General features: G+C 35.2%; 1 protein-coding gene across 1 annotated transcript in view; it reads left to right on the forward strand.

Annotated features, from left to right (window-relative positions):
• The window catches only part of ZBTB20 (zinc finger and BTB domain containing 20), a 793,456-nt gene that overhangs the window by 232,727 nt on the left and 536,333 nt on the right, over positions 1–24,396 (forward strand). The window contains exon 4 of the mRNA XM_060150581.1: positions 14,822–14,867. The gene's annotated coding sequence lies outside the window, so the exon portion shown is untranslated. The remainder of the gene's footprint in view (positions 1–14,821; positions 14,868–24,396) is intronic.

Raw genomic sequence — 24,396 nt, forward strand, 5'->3', positions numbered from 1 at the left:
CAACTAGCATAGGGTGGGGTGAGTTTCACATTTTTGTGGCTTTTCCTGAGAGTATCTGCTGTTGTAGTGGCAACATAAGGAAACTAAACTTCAAAAGAAAAGCCTGTTGCTTTCAGACTGGAGGAACATGGGAAGGGAAAGAAAGAAAGCCTGTTGCTTTCAGACTGGAGGAACATGGGAAGGGACAGGGATGCCAGAGAGTGAGGGGTAACTCAAGAAATGAAAGAGACAGAGATGGGAAAACTCAAATTCCATGTACAAACTCTGCCTAACTCTTTGGCTGACCCCTGAACCACACATGCATAGGGTAGACTGAAAGCAATCCAAACTGAGATCTGAATAGGACAGAGTTTGCAACTTGAGACTAGCTAATGACCTGCTAAAACAAAAAACACCAGCACTCTCTGTCTCTGTATAACAGAATCCAGAGTATTCACAATTAACATTGACAGTGTCCAAGATACAACCCCAAATTAGTTCAAATACAAAAAAAAGCATGCTAAACTGTAACCCTTTCTCAAAGGGAAAGAAAATCAATAGATGAAAATTCAGAAATGACCCAGATATTAAAATTATCAGACAAGAAAATTAAAGAAGCTATTACAACTGCTGAATGAAGTAAAAGAAAATATTGTTAATATGAATAAAAAGATAGGAAATATCAACAGAGAAATTTTAAAATATATATCTATACAAAAAAACCAAATGAGAATTTTAAAACAGAAAAATACATTATCTGAAATAAATTACTGAATAGGCTTAATAGCATAATGAATGTGGCCAAAGGAAAAGTCAGTGAACTTGAGTTAGATCAGTAGAATTCATCCAATCTGAAAAAGAGTGAGAAAAAAATAGATTGAACAAATGAGCAGAACCTCAGAAACCTGAAGGACAATTTTAAAACATCTACTATATATGCAATTGAGGAATAAGAATGGGTAGAAAAAAATGTTTAAGTATTTTAAGAATAAAGGCTTCCTAAATTTTGTGAAAGACATACATATATTCAGGAAGTTTAGCAAACCCCAGACATGATAAATTTGATGAAAACAATGCCTAGGAATAGCATAATAAAATTGTTGAAAGCAATAAATAATACTGCATTCAAAATTATGTTTAGTGTTATGTAGATGTTATAATGTTGTATTTGAATATATTTTTAAAAAGATGAGGAAACTGTAGAATGTAGTGTTTAAGTAATGGGCTTTAGTCTTCTAACATCAAGCTCTGCTACTTATTAACTCTGTGACCTTGAGCCAGTTTGTTTTCTTAGAACATCACTTTCTTCCTTTATAAAATGATGATAAAGATGAAAATAAAACTACCTTATATGGATGATGTACAGATTAAATTATATATGCAGAAGTCTTGGCAAAGTACTTAGTGGAAGTTAGATAAATGATAGCTCTTGTACCTCTTTTTTTTTTCTTCTCAATGTTCTTTGCTTAGTTGTACTTCTTAATACTTATCATAGAAAATAATATCCCTTTCTCATAATGCCTTTTTCTAGTTTTGGAATGAATGTTTAATAGTCTTATATAATAAGTCAAGGTGCTTTTCTGTTTTCTACAGTATAGTTTTTATAACAGACCATCTGGTTTTTGAAGGTTTATTAAGTGTTGCTTTTATATGTATTTAGGCCTGTGTGCACACCTGTGTGTGTGGATTTGTTTATATAGATTTTTAACTGCTTAGGTAATGTTTTATTTATAAAAGTCTATTCAAGTTTTCTAGTTCCCCTCAAGCTAGTTATATTTTCAACAAAAATGTCCTTTAATCTATGTTTTAAAATAGCTTGAATAATTAGTTCAAATAAATAGCATAAAGTTGTTCATAGTATTCAGTAATTATTTTAATTCTTCAAACAGATTTGTTTTTTCTTTTTTAATGCTATTTATTGATATACCTTCTTTTTATGATAAAAATTCCTGGTGATTTGTCTTTTTATTAGTCTTTTCAAAGAAGCAAAATATTTTACTTTGTCGACTGTCTTTATGTCTGTTTTTCATTTCACTTATTTCTGATATTATTTTGTTATTTTCCTGCTTTTAAAGTTTTTGTTTTTACTTTAATGTACCTTTTCTAACTTGGTAATTTTTAGTCTTTTTAACATATAAATTTAGAGCTATACAGTTTCCCCTAAGAACTGCTTTACCTGCATCCCTTGAGTTTTGGTATGTATTGTGTTCATTGTCATTGAGTTCTATATATTCTCTAACTTCCAAAATATTTATTAGCTTTTTGCCTATGAATTACATAAAATTTTAATTTAAATATTCCAACTATTGGAGATTTGGGGGGGGGGTCATGGTTATGTGTTTTTAAATTAAAGTCTAAATTTACTTGTGATTAGAGGAGATGATTTAATGATTTTAATTATGTAGTATATGTTAAGATAATTTGTGGCTTGATGTAAGGTCAATTTTTGTAAATTTTTCATTTGTACTTGGAAGATATGTGTATCTTATAATTCTTAGGTGCAGGCTTTATATTTGTTAATTAGATCTGCCTTGTTAAATTATCATTACTTTTCTTGCCTGCTTACTCTTACAATTAATGTTATAAATATGATCAAATCTTTCTTTATGATTGAGAATTTTGCTATTTGTGTTTTATATATTTTATGTCTCTGTTGTTAGATGCTTAGAGGGGCAGTTTATTGTATCTTGTTAATGATTTGTTTCACTTTCATTATTTAATGAACATATTTATTTTTTAATAATTCTTTTACTTAAAACCTAGTTTATTAGACATTAATATAGCTACCTCAATTTTTACCATTTCTTTACTTTCAAACATTATATTTTAGCTGAGTGTCCTGTAAATAGCATGCCACTGACTTTTTAAAATTCAAATTGTTGCTCACTTTTAACCAGAAGTTTAACTGGTGTATATTTATTGTGAGTACTTATATGTTTAATTACTAAAATCCTAATTTGTGCCCTCTATTTACAATGCATTAAAAAAATTTTGTTCTTGCTTTTCACTATTGTATTGAGTTTCTTAAGTTCCTTTCACCCCTCTATTAGTTTGAAAATTATGCATATTTAAAATTTTCTAACAGATAGTGATTACCTTTAAATACTGTATAATCCTACTTGATTTGATGATGTTAGTATCTCTATCCTCCTTTCAAACAATATAAAAATGTTAAAATATTTCATCTTGAATCACCCCTGCCCTTATCTTACATATTAATACTGTCTAATATTTTAGATCCAACTTGTTTTTATATTCCATTTAATAACTGGTATTATTTAACTTTTTATAGTAAGAATTTATTTAAGATTCCTTAGGTGGTAACCAATTTCCGGTGTGCTGTTGACTGGCAAAAGCTGATTGTGTGTATCTCTTTCCAACTCTTCATTCAGTCACATTATGTTTGTAGTTTGAAGTTGGCCATGGTGGGAGTATTTATACAATAGAAATAAGTAAACACTACAAATCTGGGCTTTTTTTTTCTTGGAAGAATCATTTGTTGACTGTTTACCAGTACACCACTTCCAGTATTCTTGTTTTTCATTTGTTTTTTCATCCAATCCTTTATTCTGGGTTAAATTTACTTATTACTAATTTATATTTTTATGTTCTTTTAATGAAGGCAAATTATAAGTAAACTTCTGATCCTCATTTGAAAACGTACTTTATTCTTACTTTTTAAAATTTGAAGTATAGTTTATTTACAATGTAGTATTAGTTTCAAGTGTACAGCAAAGTAATTTAGTTATATAGAAATGTATATTTTTTAGATTATTTTCCAGTGTAGGTTATTACAAGATATTGAGTATAGTTCCCTGTGCTATATAGTAAATCCTTGCTTAGTTATTTTATGTATAGTAATTTATATCTGTTAATCCAGAACTCCTAATTTATCCCTCCCCACCCCTTTCCCCTTTGGTAACCATAAGTTTGTTTTCTATGTCTGTGAGTCTATTTCTGTTTCATAAATAAGTTCATCTGTATCATTTGTTTAGATTACACATATAAGTGATATCATATGATATTTGTCTTTGTCTGACTTACTTCAGTTAATGTGATAATCTCTAGACCCATTCATGTTGCTGCAAATGGCATTATTTCATTCTTTTTTATAGCTGAGTAACATACCATTGTGTATATGTGTGTGTGTGTGTGTATAAATATATATGGTGTATATATATAAATACATATATATATATGGTATATGGTATATGGTGTATATATATATATACATATATATATGTATATATATATATATACACCATTGTATATATTGCTTATCCATTCATCTGTCGATAGACATTTAGGTTGCTTCCATGTCTTGGCTATTGTAAATAGTGCTGCTGTGAACACTGTGGTGCATGAATATTTTTGAATTAGAGTTTTTGTCTTTTCTGAGTATATGCCCAGGAGTGGGATTGCTGGATCATATGGTAACTCTATTTTTAATTTTTTAAGGAACCTCTATACTGTTCTCGACAGTGACTGCATCAGTTTACATTCCTGCTAACAGTGTATGAGGATTCCCTTTTCTCCACACCCTCTCTAGCACTTAATATTTGTAGACTTTTTGATGATGGCCGTTCTGGCTGATGTGAGGTGATACCTCATTGTAGTTTTGATTTTGATATTCTCACTTTCTAATGATAGTTTATTTGACTATATAAACTACCGTACTTATTTATTTTCCCTCAATACTTTGAAGATACTATTCCATTGTTTTCTAGATCCTATACTGTTGTTGTTGAGACATCAACTATCTATTTAGTTGAGTTTTCTGTATAGATAATCTGTCCTTACTCTTTGTCTTTGGTGTTTGTACAGGTTGTGGATTGTTTGGCTCTAAGATTCATTCTTTTCTCTTCTTCTTGGTTGTTTTTGAAGAGGGCTGACCGTTCAGGCTGAATTTCCTAGGCTACCAAATCAGTTTTCTTCTGCCAGGCTTCATCCAGTGGGAATCACTGGTGATTGACTGAGAACAGGGGGAAAGAAGAAATTTTAAAATGTCTCCTTTGTCAGCCTGGGTGACATTTCCAAACACTGCTACATCTTTGTAGTGGACCCAACTCCTGATGAACTGATTCACCAGGACTCCCTGTTTTACCCCTCTGTCCCTTGCCATTGCTAATTTCTGGGTTGTGTCATTATACCTTGGTTCACTTATCAGCCTCTTCTGCATACTTTATATTGCCTCATTTTAAACACTGTGAGTGGTTTATGTTTCCTTGATTGGATCATGAGTGATACAGTATTCTAGATTTCATTATAACATGTCCAGATTTGGATTTATTTTTATCTGTTATTTTGGGGACTTGCTTTATGTATCTGATGTTCCATGTCTTTTTCAATTCTGGAAGAGATCCATTATTGCTTCAGATATTGCCTTTATGTCTTTATTTTCTCATTCTCTTATGTACTTTTAGACATGTTAAATCTTTTTTTTCTGTTCCTCATATTTCTTAATCTCTTTTTTATATTTTCCACCTTTCTCTTTTTCTTCTGGGTAAATTCCTTAGAATTATCTTTCATTTCAGTGATTCTTCCCTTATCTGCATCTAATGTGATATAGCCTCACTTCAGATGCTGACTTTAATACAAATTTCATTCCTTTAAATCTCTTTGGTTTTTATCAAATCTGCTTTTCCATGTTTTTATCTGCCTATTTTTGCCTCTTTCTTTTAAATTTTTATCATTTTAAACATTTTGTCCCACTGAAGTGTGAGATTAATATTCTCTTACTTCAGTTCTTAAGACTGTGCCCTCCCTATTCATTTTCTAACTTAATGCTTATATTTGATGTAAAGCACTTTTGTGTCTGCTGACTCCTATATGAAAAAGCCTTTCCTTATGTGTTTGATATCTTTGATATGTGAGCTCTTAATTGAAGTTTGCTTTTCCTGTGAGACTCCCACATAATCTGGGTTGTTGAAGGTGTCCTGGTACAGAGTGTTTTTTTTTTTCTTTTTCTAGGTAGTCCAGGCATATTACTTGGTTGCCGTTCTCTGTGGTTGTCATTATTGTAAACCTGCTTTTTGTCCCTGAGGCTTCCTGATTATTACTGAGTTGGATAATACCTCTGGTGTGTTGTATAACATCATAATAATGCCCTGTCTTTCACATCCCTTTTCTTCCTGTCTTTTTGGAATTTTAATTTATTGTAAGATCAGACATTTTAAAACTTTTGTTTGTGTATGCGTTTTTGTATTTTCTGTTTTAAATGTGGTACCTCTATGTTTTAACAGGAACATTCCTGTGTGAATCTAGCCTAACATTTTATAGAAGAGCTTACTTCTTCCAGAGGATCTTTTTACCATTCCTTTGGCTTGAATGCTTTTTCTCTGTGGTTATCTTCCTGATTCATTTTTGTATTTATTTCAGGTCTTTACCTAAATGTGATCATTCAATGATATCATCACTGGTCATACTATCTGAAATTTCAACCACAACTCCCCCCCATCCTAGAATTTATTTCTCCCTTCCTCACTTTATTTTAATTCCTTAACATGGACCATTATCTATCATTCTATGTATTCAACTTATTTTTCTTGCTTACTGTCAGTTGCCCACACAAAAACATAATCTCCGTGAGATCAGAGATTTTCATTTATTTTGTTCATTCCTATATTTTCACCACCTAGAATAATGACTGGCTCATAGTAAATACTCAAAAAATATTTGTTTAATAATGGATGAAATATTCATTGTCTGCGTATTGTGTGCCTGTCCCTGAACTAGGTGGTGATGATACAAAGGAAAGAAAAATAGACAAGATTCCAGCCCTCATGAAGATGGCAGCCTTACAGAGAGCATAGATAGACTTGACTTAAAAATCACTGTATCACCACAAGTGGACAAAGGTTATGAATTCAAATGAACTCTTTTAATGAACTTATTGGTACCAGGTGGGCATTCCTTGAGGTTGCCCTCCATGAGGTTGCATGGTGCTTACTTCTGGTATGCAACGTATCTAAGACCTCTTAATCTCTTTTTTTATCTAAGAACAGACCAAAGAATACACACACACACACAGACACACACAGACACACACACAGACACACACACACACACACACACACAGAGACTAGAAAGATAATGATTTAGACAGAAAACAATCTTTTTTTTTTTTTCCCCCGGTACGTGGGTCTCTCACTGCTGTGGCCTCTCCCGTTGCGGAGTACAGGCTCCAGACGCGCAGGCTCAGCAGCCATGGCTCACGGGCCCAGCCTCTCTGCAGCAAGTGGGATCTTCCCAGACCAGGGCACAAACCCATGTCCCCTGCATCAGCAGGTGGACTCTCAACCACTGCGCCACCAGGGAAGCCCAGAAATCAATCTTCATGAGGGAGCTGAAGTAGTTTGACTACAGTAGTAAGAAAATGAAAGTAACTAAGCACGAAAAAAGAATTTCCAATAAAGTTTTCATGATAGCCAGTTTCTCTTCCAGTGTTGGTAGCCCCTGTATGATGATCACAAAATGCAAAAAAGGGCCTAACTCTACATTCTGATGCCTTGTGATTGTACCTAAAGAGCTAGTGCACATTTGGCTTTTATAACTCTGCAAGTAGTACACAGAGGAGGATATGCTATTACCTTACCACAGTAAATAATAAAGTTCATGGCTATATTTACACAGGCTGAGTTTCCAGTATGTGAATTCAAGTGAAGAATGTTAAATCTCTAATATGTGTTTAACGTACATTTCAGTTGATTTTTCTCCTAACTATAATGGTAGCAATTATTTTATATGTGGGGAAGGCTGTGTCACCTAAGAAAAAGCTAATAGATTTTTTTGGCAATTTTTCTATCATGTTAAAATGTCTTTCCATTTCTAAGTGCTGTTATGTTCTTGCTGCTCTGTCTTTTGCTTTTTTAACTTATTGTCCCTCACATCTACTTACTTTTTTTTTTTGCCTTTGAATCCTTTTTCTTTCATTTTTCTCTACCCAAAATGTCTGCTCCTGGGCTTTTCAAATCATATCTCTATTTTGCTGCAGACACTGGCTGGCCAACACAAAAGAACTAATTTGTAGTAAGCCCCTTCTCCTAAATACCATGAATTATACTAGTAGTTGCTTTCATATATACAATCTCATTCAGTCACCATTAAAAACTCTGCATGCTAGATAAAAGGCCCCCATTTTAAATAAGATGAAACTGAGTATTTAGGGAGATTATGTAAGTTCCCCTAGGATACACACTGAGTAAGCTGGAATTCAAACCCTAAACTTCTAATTGGAAATGGTTCCATTGCTTCATCTAGATGTTGTGCCTACAGCCTACCTAGTATTGCTTTTGAAGTTTTCCGGACTTGCCATTGATTGAACAGAATTTATAATAAAAGAGTATGTACAGCATCAAGTCTTCCATGTAACAGATAGACTTGGAATGTAGAGCAAATAACAGTAGGGGTAGCTGTTACCTATCTAATTTTACAGTCTCTTTTGATTGAAAACTGCTGCTCTGAACCTCATATTTACACATCTGACCAATACTTATTGAGTGTTTATTGTGTGTCAGGCACTAAACCAGACCCTGGATATAGAGTGCTGAACAAAATAATGTGGCCTCTATGGAATGTACAGCCTAGTGAGGGAGCGAGAGAATAAACAAATAAACCAATAACCACATAGATAATTCAAACTGTAATGAATTCCACAAAAGAATAAAATAATGGTTGACTCTGTCTCAGGAACAGTAGTCAGATCCAGCCTCTCAGAGACTTAGAAGAACCACACAATTGGTTAGGAACTGCAGAACTCTTTGAGGGAACTCTGTGTCTCAACTTCTGCTGTACCAGGTATCTGCTAAAGGGTGAGATTTGGGTGACTCCTATCCACCCTGGGGCCAAACCAGCCAGGCTTTCTAATCTGTTGTTAACATTTGAGACTCAGATTCTGATCATCTAGTTTTGTACTGATTAAGAGGACAAGTAAGAGGGAAAAGTAAAAGAAAAGAGGTTGGAAGATTAGTCCTTTAAAGATTGAAAAATAATTTGTTTAGGAATGCAAGTCTTTAATTTTTCAATGTGAATTTTCTTAATCATCAGGAATAGGTGATAACACAACTCATTCAACATTCCTTTACCCAATATTTAACCCATACCTACTATTTATCCATTAGGTACTGTACTAGGGACTAATGACATAATGGTGAATAAGACAAAACCTCTGTTCCTATGTTTACAGTCTTATGTGAAAGACAAATACAATGCAGTGTGATGATTATTATGACAAGATTAAGCACAGGACATCAGATTCTGGAGGAGGTAATATTTAAATTAAGACCTCAGGAATGTGTACAAGCTAGTCAGTAGAATTTTCACATTCATAAGAATAAATCCTTTCCATAGTCGTAGCTTCAGGTTGTGAATATTTTGAAAATATTATTCTTGGCATTTATCTAAATTCCAGTTTTGGTAATTTTCTTTACTAGATCCTAAACTTTAAGGTAAGAAGTTAAGTTTTTAAAAATCATCTATTGGGGCTTCCCTAGTGGCGCAGTGGTTAAGAATCCGCCTGCCAATGCAGGGGACACGGGTTCAAGCCCTGGGCGGGGAAGATCCCACATGCCGCGGAGCAACTAGGCCCGTGAGCCACAACTACTGAGCTTGCGCGTCTGGAGCCTGTGCTCTGCAACAAGAGAGGCTGCAATAGTGAGAGGCCCGCGCACCGCGATGAAGAGTGGCCCCCGCTCGCCGCAACTAGAGAAAGCCCTTGCACAGAAACAAAGACGCAGCACCGCCATAAATAAATAAATAAATAAATAAAAATAAAAATCATCTATTAAAAAACTATTTTCTCTTTAATACACTCTGAAGTGTGACTTATAAGATAGAGTTATTAACATTTAGTGTATTGTGGGTCAGGTTTCTACTGGAGAGTTCAAATTCATCATGTTTATACATAAAATTTGATATTAAATTGTTTCATTTTAAATGGTAGCCAATAGTCATAGAAAATTTAAATATAGAATTATTTTATAAGCTTAGCTTTTCATACATTCTGTAGCTTTATTAGAGCTGGTCTAACCTAAGGTCTAGACAGACCAACTGTGCCCTTGGTTTAACGGGTGTTTATCATATGATTTCCTTTTCCTTCCTTATTGCCCTTTATCTGTTTCCAGTTCACATGTTTGATAAATAGATAACTGTTGCCTCTCTTTCTTCCTGTTTCTGATAGGGCTAACTCTAACTCTGTAACTTACAAAAATAAGCATAACTAACAAGTTTTTCAAGCCTACTTTTAAAATTATAATTTCTCTTAATCTTCATAGACTTTCATTTCAGATAAACTCCAGAGGTTAGGGCACCTCAATTTAAAAAAAAGTAAATTGTCTTTATTGATCATTAAAATCTATATTTTATAATAATATAATAATGATAGAGCACCCAGATTAGTTGTGGGTCTGGAAGAAGTAAACACATAGTAAATAAAAATATTTTGGATTACATAGTGTCTTTTCTCAAAATAGGTCAAATTTAAAATATAAAGCACTAAATATTCCTAAGACTGCTTGCTCAGTCGTGGGGCAAATGTTTTTTAGTCTAAATTTAGATTCAGAGCTCTTTTATGGAGCCATTGCTCCTGCAGACCCAGCCGAGGCCCTTTTCAGTGTCCTAAGTGAATTAGGTATTAGATTTATTAATGCCTCAGGCCCATCCAGTATGAAGGGAAGATAAACGTTTTTGCACTTCACGACATATAGTTGGACCTATTCAGTTCCTACTGGGGAACACAGCTGTGCCAACCTAGAAGTGAAAAGAACTTAAAAAAAAAAATCCTCTATAGTATATCTCCATCTGGAATGGTACTGATAGTACCTTCACACTCATATGACCCAAACAATTCTAGGTATTATATAAACTGCAATGGATTCTAAAGATACCATGTAACAATTCTGAATTTGTGCTGTCCTCCAAATCAAAACAGAAATAAGGTATAGAACAACATCAGTATGCATTCATTTGTGTATTTCAAGCCCTGAGAGAAAAACCCACTGTGATATTTTTTACTTACATTTGCAAACCTTGTGTTATATGTGAGCTCAGGTCATTTGCAGGGTCTCTTTAGAATACATAAAAAAGTGATACTGCTCACGTGTGATCATTAAGGAGTCTGCAACACCTGGTCCTGATTCCAGTTGCATAATTATGTTCACTTTTGTCCTTATATTTCCATTTCCTGATTGTTTCAGTTAGGTATAGACAATGATCTTTCATTTTTCATTCAGGAAAATGGGCAGTATTGCTGCACGTGTTACTTAGATCCTACTGCCTTACCCTTCAGTAATAGAAATGGTGCTTTAAAATGCAGGTTAGGGTTGCTTATCCTGGCTATTAATATTGTTATAGTGTTTCCTGATTCAGAGATGCTCTGTGAACATCCAGCACATGACTGGCTCTTGGATGAGCTGTGGAATATAGAGTGATATCTTGAGCAAGTTGTCTTTCTATCTCCTCACTCCTTCTTTAGCTTAGCTCTTTAGCTTAGAAGTACAGACATCCCCTCTTTTTCTCATACAACTACAACAGTACTAATAGCTTCTGTTCAGCAAAGTTTACTTTATAGCAGGTACTGTGCTAGTTCCTTTACATACCTATAACATGTAATAGGCACAAACAATCCTATAGGGTAGGTAATGTGATTGTCATTTTACAGACAGGGAAAATGTAACTCGCTCAAAATCACACAATTGAAAAGAGAGATCTAGAACTTGATTCCAGGTTTCTCTGATAGCAAAAGCTAATCACTTAACCACCACCGTACCTCATATAACTCCGCTGCTGTCTCCAACCCACAGATCATTGATCACTTCAATAGCTTCTCTTACCACTTGGCACTGCCTCAAACAGGCTGACCCCACTGACTGAACCTCAGAACCATCGTGTGACACTAGCTTCAGAGAGGCAAATGCTGATTATGGTTACGGGCCACAAGGAAACTGAACTGTCATGGAGAGAAACTCTGTGCTGCATTATTTTATCTGCACAACAAAAATGGTTCACATCCACCACCACCATCACCACCACCACCCCTTTGGTTGTTAGAGCTCCCCTCAGCACTCGTCTATCCACCCTTACCTTCTTTTCTTTCCCTGGAGGCAGTGTTATAGTAGCGTCTTTGGCAAGGTTAGCAACTAATTCATTTATTTACTTTGGTTGACAATAAATAACTATAACCTGTTAATAATTGTGCATATGTTTATATGGCTTTAGATAATCTGAGACAATCGTATACATCTGGTATCTGAGATTGACTCAGTATTCTTTCATACCTGGTTTCCTATTATATAACTCTATTAATAAACAGTAGACTACATACAGATAAAAAAATACATACTTATAGAAATTTATTAGGGCATTTTATAAGTGATACACATTCACGTACTTAAGAATTTTGTTGAGTGTTAAATATCCGTTTTTGCTCAATAATACAAAAAAAAACCCACCTGATATGTGTTTTCTTAAAGTGCACTAGATCTGTCACAAATGCCTTAAACTGTATATATTGTGTTTACATCTTTATGTGAGCTGTATGTACATATTTTTTGTTTAGTTTTTTGTTGTTTGTTTTTTAAGACTATTTTTTTAGGTCAGTTTTGGATTCACAGCAAAATTAATAGGAAGGTGTTATGTACATACTTTTCAGGACTTTTTAATTTTTTTTAAATCTTTCTTTTATAATTAAAAAAAAATTTTTTTTTTTTGGCTGCATTGGGTCTTCGTTGCTGCACGTAGGCTTTCTCTACTCACGGCAAGAGGGGGCTACTCTTCGTTGCTGTGCACGGGCTTCTCATTGCTGTGGCTTCTCTCGTTGCGGAGCACGGGCTCTAGGCACGCTGGCTTCAGTAGTTGCAGCACACGGGCTCGTAGTTGTGGCATGCGGGCCCTATAGTGCATAGGCTTCAGTAGTTGCAGCGTGCGGCCTCAGTAGTTGTGGCGCATGGGCTTATTTGCTCTGCAGCATGTGGGATCTTCCCAGATCGAACCCATGTCCCCTGCATTGGCAGGTGGATTCTTAACCACTGTGCCACCAGGAAGTCCAGCACTTTTAAATTGTTAGTTCTGTGAAGGTAAGATGTTTTCTAATTTGTCTTTTAGAATATCATAATGCTGAACAACTTTGAATGCAATAGATGCTCACTATATATACTGTTGACTTATTGAACAAATTAGTTTGTAATAGGTTGAACAGATTTGTAGTCCTAAATTGTTCTTGCCATCATTTCACTCTGCATAATTAAGGAAGTTTTACTAAGATGATTAAAAATTTGTTATTGAATTACTGGTTTAGATTCTAAAGCAGTGGGATAAAAGAGACCATGGCTATACCCCTATGAGGAACCAGTAAGGATGAGTTTCTCACTGTAGGTATACTTAGTGGATTTTATGTGTGACTGAATTAATTTATTTTACTTACGAAGGTTAGATTTATCACTTACATATGGCACTCTAAAACTTTTTTCCCTTACCCCCCTGACAACTAATATTTTTCTTATTATAAAAGTAATGTTTATCATAGAGATTAACTATACATGAAATTAAAAAGAAAAAATTAAAAACATGCATAATCTTATTATCCAGATATAATCACTTTTAATATTTTTGTGTGTTCTTTGTTTTTTTCTCTCAGCTGCACAATTTCATTATGTCCATGCAGTTGGTACTCTATATATTTATAAAACATTATAGTACCACAAGCTACCTTGTGAATTGTTTAAAAATATTTCTTTATATGGATGTGCTATGCTTTATTTTTCTACTGTTGGACATTTAGGTTAGTTTCAGTTTTTTGCTATCATACAAATTACCTTTTTAACATAAATCTCTGTTGGTTTTCAGTTATGTAAGATATATTCCTAGAATTAAAATTACTGAGTAAAGATTCTGAACTTTAAGTTCTTGATCAGATTACTCAACAGTTTTCCCGAAAATTTTTAGCAATTTACACTCCTATCAGAAGTGTATGACGAAGTGTTTCATTGAGTCATCATCAAAATTGATTATTTCTTCTACACACTTTTAAGCAAATATTATCAACTAGATATAATGACTTTAATATGTTACTATCATCAACTATGTTCAGAAGTATATAAAATAAGTATTTTAGTTTGCTTTCAGAGAGAATTATGAAATATGCTTAAGGGTCACAGTAGTTTAGAGGCTACATTTTGCAATACAGTTTCCACTTACATGCAAATATTTTTCGGGTCTAATTGTGAACTGTGCATACTTTGTTTAAGCTGGATTTCTTTGTCAATACCTACTTTGTTGGCAGTTATCTCAAAGTGTGTTGCGTTGAGGCATCACATCTAGTGTGGCTTTAGCATTCCCTCTTGTAGTGATCGATATCATTTCTATTTGCTGTTGCAATTTGAAGTTAATGAACATCGAGTTTACTTTTATTTAATTATGCATTTTTGTGGAGCTCTACAAAAGCACCTTTCTTCCACACAAACCCAGACTGAGTGGAGATGAATCTGAGTGGTTTCATTTTATAGAGTAGCAGTCATATTTGTATTAGGAAAGCAATAGTCTTGGAAGAATACCAAAGAAAAAAACCATTTTTAAGTGTTTGTCTCATCCTCTAGTGAAAGCATTTTCCTTTCAGAGGCCATGGTACTTGTTTTTGATCACACTGCTCCGGGATGCTCTGTGTGTATATAGTTCACACATGAATTTAGGGTGAACTGAGATATCCTATGGGGAAAATATAGACATAAAATTACCCAACTATTTAAGAACTGCAGTCTTTTCTGCTTCTCTGCAGAATGTCTCAGCATAAATAGTGGCTGCACTTAGAAAATCATTTTTACTTAAAAAATATATTTGTTTTACATTTCAGAGTACCTGATAAATTGGAAGTCTGTTTGTGCCCCATAGCTGCACAGGTACGTATATGAATTACCTATAGTTATATTAATCTGTATATTAACTGGCAAGTTATTAAAATTTGGGGTATTAAAATTGCTTACAGATTTCATAATGTGAAAATGTTAATTTTTGAGTACTTACAAATATTGACAGCGTCAAAGGATAGTACATTTTACACATACCTTGCATTTCACTCTATTGTAAGAATCAGATAAACATTTCTAAGATTTGTTGAAGCAGAATAATTTTAATTACAAAGCATTCATCTGGTAGAGAGATTAGAGAGTGTTTTATGGAACAGTACTATTAAAGCAACTACTGACGTGCAGTCAGAGACTATTGCAAAACCACTGTTTTTTGACACTTGTTTTATTTTCAAACTTTTTATGCTGCTTTTTATTTTCTGTGGTGGTTGCTTTAGGTAAGGAGTAGTTGCAGATGTCTGCTTCACTGTCTCAAGCACTAGAGTAACAGGAAAAAAATGTTTGCACCTGTTTAAAAATCTCAACTGTGTGGTGTTGTGGTTCCTGGGCAACAGGCAGGAATTCTCAAAAGCTTGGTTGCACCTGCTCAATTGTTGCTTGCAGCTGTGTCATAAGATTGAGAGCACAGAGAAGCTTGTTAGCAGTTTGCTTGTGCTGTTACGTATTTTGTGTACTTCGAGTTTGAAAGATTCTTACTTGATGTAGACTTTGAACTATTACATTGGTTTATTATAAAACTCACTGATTTTAGCTCCCAAATATTTTATCCAAATTCTTCGTTCTCAGTATCAAATATTTTTTTAGCCGCTGATGACTGCCCTAGATAATGTTTATGTTAACTTCTTTAAAGGATACCTGGGGAGAGTAGATCTCTCAAGATAACTGGGTTGATAATTTTTGTCCTCATAGAGACACTTTCTGTTTGGCTCAATTTCACTATGTTGGCAACCCCACTGTGTGAGGCTGGGTGTAGTTATTGATCCATTTAGCTGAACAGATTTGAAAGCATTTGGCTATTAGTGGACACATGGGGCATATTCAGAAAATTTAAGTGTATATTGTAAGATGATTTCTTGATTTGTGCGTGTGCCTCTGTTGCAGTAGGGTGGAAATGAGAGAGAAAAAAGCAACAATTAAATAATGATCTTAGAAAAGGGGCTAAAATCCAGATGTAAATTTTAAGGCTGGAATATCATCCTTTAATTCTATCAAATCCTAGTCACCTGATATTTTTCCCTAAGTGTTGCTGTTAGTGATGTTGTTTCTTTTGGGTAATAGCTCTATATATTTTCTGACAAATATCTATATTTTTAATATAGACAACCTACTACAGAGTATATCTTATACTAGTTAAGTAAAGTTCTATAAATATAATATAAAAAGTGAGAACTCAGGTCTTCCCTGGTGGTCCAGTGGGTAAGACTAAGCATTCCCAATGCAGGGGGCCCGGGTTCCATTCCTGGTCCGGGAACTAGATCCCGCATGCATGCTACAACTAAAAGATCCCGTGTGCTGCAACTACGACCCGGCACAGACAAAATAAATAAATAAATAAATTTTTAAAAAGTCGCAACTCAGTAAACAAAGTATTTAATTGAATAATTTATTTGGTAGTACCCAGTTCCCAGTATTGAAAACTTACTCAAATAACCTGCATTATTCTTCCTAAAAATGCTTCAGTAAAAAAATGCTAAAGAGTTTCCATCAGTATTTAGTAACATAAAATCTTAGAGCTTGTGTATCTTCTCCTTTTATTGACCCATTTAAATCTGTTTTTTTTAAACTACCATAATATGAATTTAACTGACCTCTTTGGGAGTAGGAAACATCGGTACTGAGCTAAATATACGTTGTCCACAGACTCTTAATACAATGCCTTGTACATAGTAGGTGGTCAGTAAATGTTGAATGAATGCGTGTATGAATAAAACATGTCTGGAGGGATAAAGAGTCCTAGAAACTTGTTACTTGTTGTATATTGTGGATGGTCCTGATGGACTTCCTTCAGGTCTCATACTGCTGATGAGACGGAGATGAGAATACTAATAAATTCTGTCCTTAAAATGCAAATGAATATGTAGGAATTGATCCCCATCACAATCAAGAGTTGCCATAACACTATTTGCAATGTGCTTTGTATTCATTTTGCTAACTATGAGAAAAGTCTTTTTTTTTTTTACGATAAGAAAGGGAGTGGGTCTTAGAATTTCTTGAGCCCTGGGGACCTGGCCAGCCCCCACGGGTCTAGAAAATCTTTTTTTTTCCCACTCTTATTTATTTATTATATTTTTTAACATCTTTATTGGCGTATAATTACTTTACAATGGTGTGTTAGTTTCTGCTTGGTGCTTTGTGACCACCTAGAGGGGTGGGATAGGGAGGGTGGGAGGGAGATGCAAGAGGGAGGAGATATGGGGATATATATATATGTATGGCTGATTCACTTTGTTATAAAAAAGAGAAAAGTCTTTATATTATCCCTATTTTATGCACAATGCTGAGGCATTCAATGACTAAGTCACTTGTCACCTTGGAAATATTTTCAGTATAGGAATAAATAAATCTCTGTGTTATGTGAGCAGTGCCATGAGTTTCCTGAGCAATCACTTTCTCCCCCAAACCCCCTACCCCCACCCTAATTCTGTCTCATTGAAAACACAAAAATAAACTGTATGTTGACTTATGGCCTGGTAAGATTAGATCATATTAAAAAATTGGTGTTTTGCTAAACAGAAGTAATGGTCCCTGTGTTTGCTGTATACATGTTTATAATTATGGTTTCTATTATTCACTGAATTCTAACTGTAAATAAGTAGATATGAAGCCAAGCAGAGGTAGAGTCAAAATAGTGTGAGTTACGGCCTGCTTTAGATAGGCCCCTCTTATGTTCCATTTTGTATGGCGTGAGGCAGTCACATAACAACGGCAGAGGTAGCAAAGTGAGCCAGTATCTATTGCATCAAAACATCTTGTTTAGACTTCTCAAATTTTAGTACCACTGCTTGATGATATTCATGGGTACTATTAAGCTTGGAAGTATCTTTCCTCTGGGAACAGTTTTTCTTTCACCTTAGTTTACACCGGTGGGTGAGAGGCCAATATCAGGGATATTATTTTTTTTTCCAGAAACTTAGTTTGGTAGAATCAACTATATCCTCTGTTAGACTAACATTAGAAATTAAGAGATGAACCAAGAACATGTATTAGCCAGATTACTAAAGCAGATGATAGCAAATGCTTCAGTGACTTGTACTAGAAATTACAGTATGGAATACTCAGGAGGGAGAAATCACCTAGGATTCCTGAGCATAGATGCAGATTTCCCTGTGATTTCAGGGTTAAAGAAATAAAGGAAGAAAATCAATATTTATTGAGAACATAGAATGTCTAGATATAATTTCTTTCTTTCTCCCCTTCTTTTCCTCCCTCCCTTCCTCATTTCCTTCCTTACTTTTATTCCACACAATAATGAATACCTACTATTTGCTAGACCCTGAGCTAGGCTAAATAGATAAAGTCTTTGCCCTCAAAGAGCATACAGGCTAGTAGGAAACAAAAATATGTCAGCAGAACTCCTTTTGTCTTCACCACTTATTATTAGTATGGACCCAGACAAGTTACCTAATTTTTCTGTTCCTTTGTTACTTCTTTGAAAAATTGGAAAAATAATAGTATCTAGCTTATGTATTGCTGTGTTGAGTTAAATATAACATAATACACATAAAATTCTTAGTCCAGTGTTTAGCATGTAGCAAGTGCTCAATAAATCTTACTATACTACTATTATTTCTAACACCACCACCACCACTACTACAATTTAGATGCTGAAGAAAGACCCTCTACTTGCCCGAGAGCAGGTACCCTGGTCTGGACATTGTCACATTGATTGTCGTAAAGGTTCTCTCTAGTTACCTCTGCTTCTAGGGATTTAGAAGAAGTCCTAAAATTTACATAGTGTTAGAACTTGAAGGGACCTTAATGGTCAACTATTTATTATCTTTGTTTTATCCATGGTGAGAAAATAAGCTCAGAAAAGTTGATGTACTTGTCAGGGTTATACAGTATAGTAGGTGAGAGATGTAACAATTTGAAACCAAAACTTTGGATTCTTGGTCTAGTGTGAGATACCTCATGTAGAAAAATATTAGTGTTAATTTTTTTTCTACTAGTGATTGGAGAGTTGATTCCTTATCTCCAGGAAGTAAATGGACTATATCAAGTTGTTGGAATACTAACCACAAGACAAGCTATCACTGCACTGAATATAAAAGACCTTCAGGCTTTCTCATAAAGGGGTTAATTTCATCTAAATTGATTGAAGCCTTTTAGTTTGTGTTTGTGAATAACTGGTTTCTTCTTAAGGAGAATAAACTGAGTCACGTTTAGCAAGACATCTACTACCTAAGTGACTTCAGATGATTTAAAGGAGACTGCGGATACCTTAAATAACTCAGCATCTTAAAAGTTAATGATATGTTAGGGTATCTGGATTCTAAATCTCTTGCCTGACTTTGAACTTAGGAGCTTTGGAGTTCAAATGACCTTCACTGAATTCCAGTCCCACAGTTCAGTAGCTGTGTGACCTGATCAAGGTTGTCTAACCTTGCTAACACTCGAGTTTTCTTATCTAAAATTTGTTGGTAACAGTGTCTACCTTTTCAACGATAGATGTGAAGATTAAAGTCGATTAGGTATACAAAATACTTCATTTAGTGCATAATACACACTAGTATTTCGTAAATATTCTTTTCTCTCCCCTTGTTAAAATATAAAAGTTGTTATGATAGGCAGTATAGGAATTTGGAGGAAGTATAAGATTCACCCATTAAGAAAGTTAATTTTGGCAAAGTTATGCCTTTGTGCTTTGTATTCATTTTGCAGTTGAGTATCTCAATTCATCTTGGTTAGAGTCACCATTTCTTTTTTTTAAAAAATAAATTTATGTATGTATGTATGTATGTTTGGCTGCGTTGGGTCTTCATCGCTGCATGAGGGCTTTCTCTAGTTGTGACGAGCGGGGGCTACTTTTCGTTGCGGTGTGCGGGCTTCTCATTGTGGTGGCTTCTCTTTGTTGTGGAGCACGGGCTCTAGGCGCGCAGGCCTCAGTAGTTGTGTCTTGAGGGCTCTAGAGCGCAGGCTCAGTAGTTGTGGTGCACGGGCTTAGTTGCTCCGTGGCATGTGGGATCTTCCCGGACCAGGGATCAAACCCGTGTCCCCTGCATTGGCAGGCAGATTCTTAACCACTGCGCCACCAGGCAAGTCCCAGACTCACCATTTCTAACTGAACATGCTGCATGTCTGTAGAAGCTGGGGCTGTTTAAAGAAAAGCTCAAGATGAAGATAATCACATCCACTTAAATGTCTGTTGATTATGGAAGTGTACCTTGCAGTGAAAGGGCTGCTGATACAACTCCCGGGCAACTTCACCCCTCTTTTGAAAGTCAGATACCCTTAAAACTAATCTTGTAAACAATGAAGAACCCATACTAGCTAATTAAACCATGTACTTTTACATGCATCCTAGTGAATTGAAGGTGGTTCTGTTGGCAAGATTTTCACAATCTAAGCAGCCACAGGTTTAGTGAGCAGAGTTGGCAATGAGTAAATGGCTTTATAAGGCTTTCTTTTTCTCTCAAAAAGGAAATTCGTGTAGTAAAATGTCTTGATAAGAAAAGTGGATTTGTGAATTTGTATATATGATTTTCCCTTATCTCTAATAAAAACTAGATAATCTTAATTGTAATAAACAAGTTTTTTTTTTCCCCTGCCAGGCTTTTTATATTGCAACAGTATCTTCCTAAACAGCAATCAGAAAAGAAATAAGGGAAAAAGCACTAGATAATATATGAAATAGACTATTATTCAGTAGAGTTAATAAAGTTGACTTGCCTAAAGTCAAGTGTACAGTTTTGACTATGATGAGTCAAGGTAAACATTAATGCTTAAGGAAATTTTTATTTAGTTGGGTATTAGTTTGCTAGGGCTGCTGTAACAAAGTATCACAAACTGGGCAGCTTAAACAATAGAAGTTTTCTCACTCTGGAAGCCTGAGATCAAAGTTTTGGCAGAGTTGGTTCTTTCTGAGGGCTGTGAGGGAAAGATCTGTTCTAGGCCTCTCTCCTTGACTTGTAGATGTCCATCTTCTCCCAGTGTCTCTTCACGTTGTCTTCTCTCTATGCATATCTGTCTCTGTCTAAATTTCCCTTTTTTATAAGGATATCAGTCATCTTGGATTAGAGCCTTCAATTATTATCTCATTTTAACTTGGTTACTTCCTAAAAACCCTATCTGCAAGTAAGGTTACCTTTTGAGGTACTGGAGTTAGGACTCTAACATATTTTTTTTTTGCGGGGGTGGGGGCATGATTCAACTCATAACAGTTGGGTTAAAATAGTTAACATTTACTGAGTGACTTTTATATTCCAGAGGGATGTTATATATATATATATATATATATATATATATATATATATATATTATTATTATTATTATTGATCATCCTTACAACAATCTATTAGGTAGATGTTATTTTCCCCATTTTACAGGTGAAAAAAAACTTACACTCAGGAAGAATAAGCAAGTTGTCCAAGATCATACAGCCAGTAAATGTTAAACGCTAGTATTTGAACCCAGAATTCAGTTCTGCCTTTTTAATGGGTAAGTTTCATAACAACTCAGTCAAAAGTCCCCAAAATACATTGAGCGTTTAAGGTTTTTTTTTTTTTATCATTAGGGCTTGTGCCAAAGGACATTTTGTCCATAAAAAATGGTGCATTATTCTATCGTATAAATGTCCAACATTGACTGCCTACGTCTTCACTCCTGAATTTTTTGCTGACACTTGTCTTTGAAGCCTTAGTGTTTTAGCTCTTCTGCACCTGATGAAGCTTTCGGACAGGATGGATTCTGAACATGAACTGCATGGGTTGATTCTGGCCCCAGTTTGTGTGGATGGTATTGAGAGCAAAGTCATGCTCAGAGTCTGCTTCTCAACACGTGTGTACTCTGCTCTCCTTCTCTTTCTCTCGCTCCTCTCCTTCATCTTTGTTTTCAGTCTTAACAGGTAGTTTGTGATTTTTTTTTTCCTTTTTTACAATCCCTGCCATGAGTTATTCCTTGAAAGGGAGTAAGTGTAAAGAATAATAAAATAAGAAATACCTCTGCTTACGTGAGAGCCAGTGCTGCCATAGGTATTTACTATAAACTGGCCACAGCCTTGTTGTTACTCATTCACAATGAGGAGCAAGGGGCAGTATGTACGTTATTTTAAGTTTTCTATCTTACCATTGGAACAGTTTGTTCTCACTTTGAAGTTTTAAAGCAGACTTGCTCATGACCCAATTTCACTAATAATTCTCTTAAGTAACCCTTGTACTCATTTATAAGACTTTTTTCCATCCACTGTCTGTCTAGCCTGGTTTAAAATTTTTATATATGTACTTTTAAAAAATTGATTAGCTGGAGAGCTGCCCATTCCTCTGTGCTGTATAATAAGGATTTAAAAACTGCACACTGGATTCTGTATAGTGTAATTAAAACTGACCCACATTTGGACCTGAGTACACCGGGACTTAGCCAAACTTGCCATGAGCTGAGTTCTGGTGGCAGATGGAAACTAATGAGGACACACTCCACTCCAGAATTTCCCAGCTGCTTGGCCCCTTTTTGTACAAACAAGGTTTGGAGTGAAGTCCGGATCCCAAGAGCATGTTCTGTAAATGTGCTTGCTGTACCCAATGATTTGGGAAATGTTATCACAAAATCAGGCTGTTTCGAAGTATCCTTAAGACCTCAGCTACTCTCAGATTTTAGACATGAAAATTCAAAGAGACCTTTTATGCTCTCTCTAACCAATTTTTAATTTTAAAGTGAATTAAAATCACATTTCCCCTCCCTCCCACTCCGGTCTTTTTTCCTGTGCCTGGCGATAGAATGATCACTTTTATCCAAATGTGGAGCTTTGCAGGTGGTTGTCTCAGGATAGACTAGGTCTCCTTGCAACCTACAGATCTCTTCAACTGGTTTGATGTCCTGGGACTATTCAGGCAGATGTAATTGAATCAGTTTGAAGCAGCTGTAGCTGGCATGTGGTCTCTCAGATTGCTAGCACCTGCTTGTTTTTTTGCAACTCACTAGAGTGAAAGAAGTGCCAAAACCAGCATTGGTCTTGGAGCAGATAAAGCACTTCAAATCCTATATTCCATTCTCCTTCCAGTCTAGCCATATCACCATTGGTGCCTGAATTAATAAAGCCCCTTTTCATGATTATGTCTGAGGTAAACTTTTCCTTCTCATTCTTCTCAGTGTTGAGATCCTGACAGTATTGACCATGCTAGTCCAAAAATATAAGGGAGTATAATGGTGATCAGGTGGCTTTGGGGCTCTCTTATCATTAGACAACTGGGTAGCCTGTGGTTTGCAGAATCATTTAAATGAACGTACCAAATTCATTTGCTGTTCCAGCACAGTCTTATTGGCACAGAGAATGAGCAGTTAATGTATAACAAACTGTGAGCTGTTATGGAATATGATAAATAACATTTGCTTAGCAAGAGGGAATGTAAAATGGAACTATTTCTCTAATGTAACTCTAAACTAATTGACATGGATTTCTTCAACACTTACTAGGTGCAAAAAGATGCAGGCTATTAAAAAAGGGATACAAATTCTAGGACCTACCAAATATGTAAAACATATTTTAAATATATATTTATTTATTTATTTATTTAGACTTTTTTTTGAAAGGCTTAAATCCATCTTTTTTTTTTTTTTTTTTTTTTTTGCGCGGGCCTCTCACTGTTGTGGCCTCTCCCGTTGCAGAGCACGGGCTCCGGACGCGCAGGCTCAGCGGCCATGGCTCACGGGCCCAGCCGCTCCGTGGCACGTGGGATCTTCCTGGACCGGGGCACGAACCCGTGTCCCCTGCATTGGCAGGCGGACTCTCAACCACTGCGCCACCAGGGAAGCCCCTTAAATCCATTTTTAAAATGCTTATTTTCTTTATCTTCTGTTTGTTCCATTATTGGAACAACATATTATTTGGCAGGCATATATTTCATTCTTAAATATTACCAACCTACTGATGTTTAATTTGAACCTGAAGATGATAAAGACAACACATTTACCTAAAATTCACAGTTTATATAGTAAAGTTTCTTTAAAAATGGTTTAATGTTGATAATCTTTTGAGATTATTGAGTTTATGAATAATAGTAGTAAGAGTGAATTCTAAAAAAAGTCATTTTGTTATCAGCAGATTTTGCAAGGCATGACTGGATGCTCTGGACATAAAAAAACTATGGTCTTTGACTATAAGAATCTTATAGTATACTTGAAGGGACATGATATAAATTAAAGTAAGACACTCTCAGTATTAAATGCATGCTCTAGACCTGGATTTGGTGAAAAATAAATCCTATAAAAGTAAAAATATCAGCCCTCTTGCTGTCAAATGAAGGCTCTAGACCCAATGTCCCCCTACTCCCCTTCATTGCCCATGAAGGACCTCACTAATCCATCATGGTTCTCTCTGCCACTAAACCAGAACTTCATTTAAGAATTC

The sequence above is a fragment of the Lagenorhynchus albirostris genome, chromosome 5 (assembly GCF_949774975.1).
Source record: "Lagenorhynchus albirostris chromosome 5, mLagAlb1.1, whole genome shotgun sequence".
NCBI lineage: Eukaryota > Metazoa > Chordata > Mammalia > Artiodactyla > Delphinidae > Lagenorhynchus > Lagenorhynchus albirostris.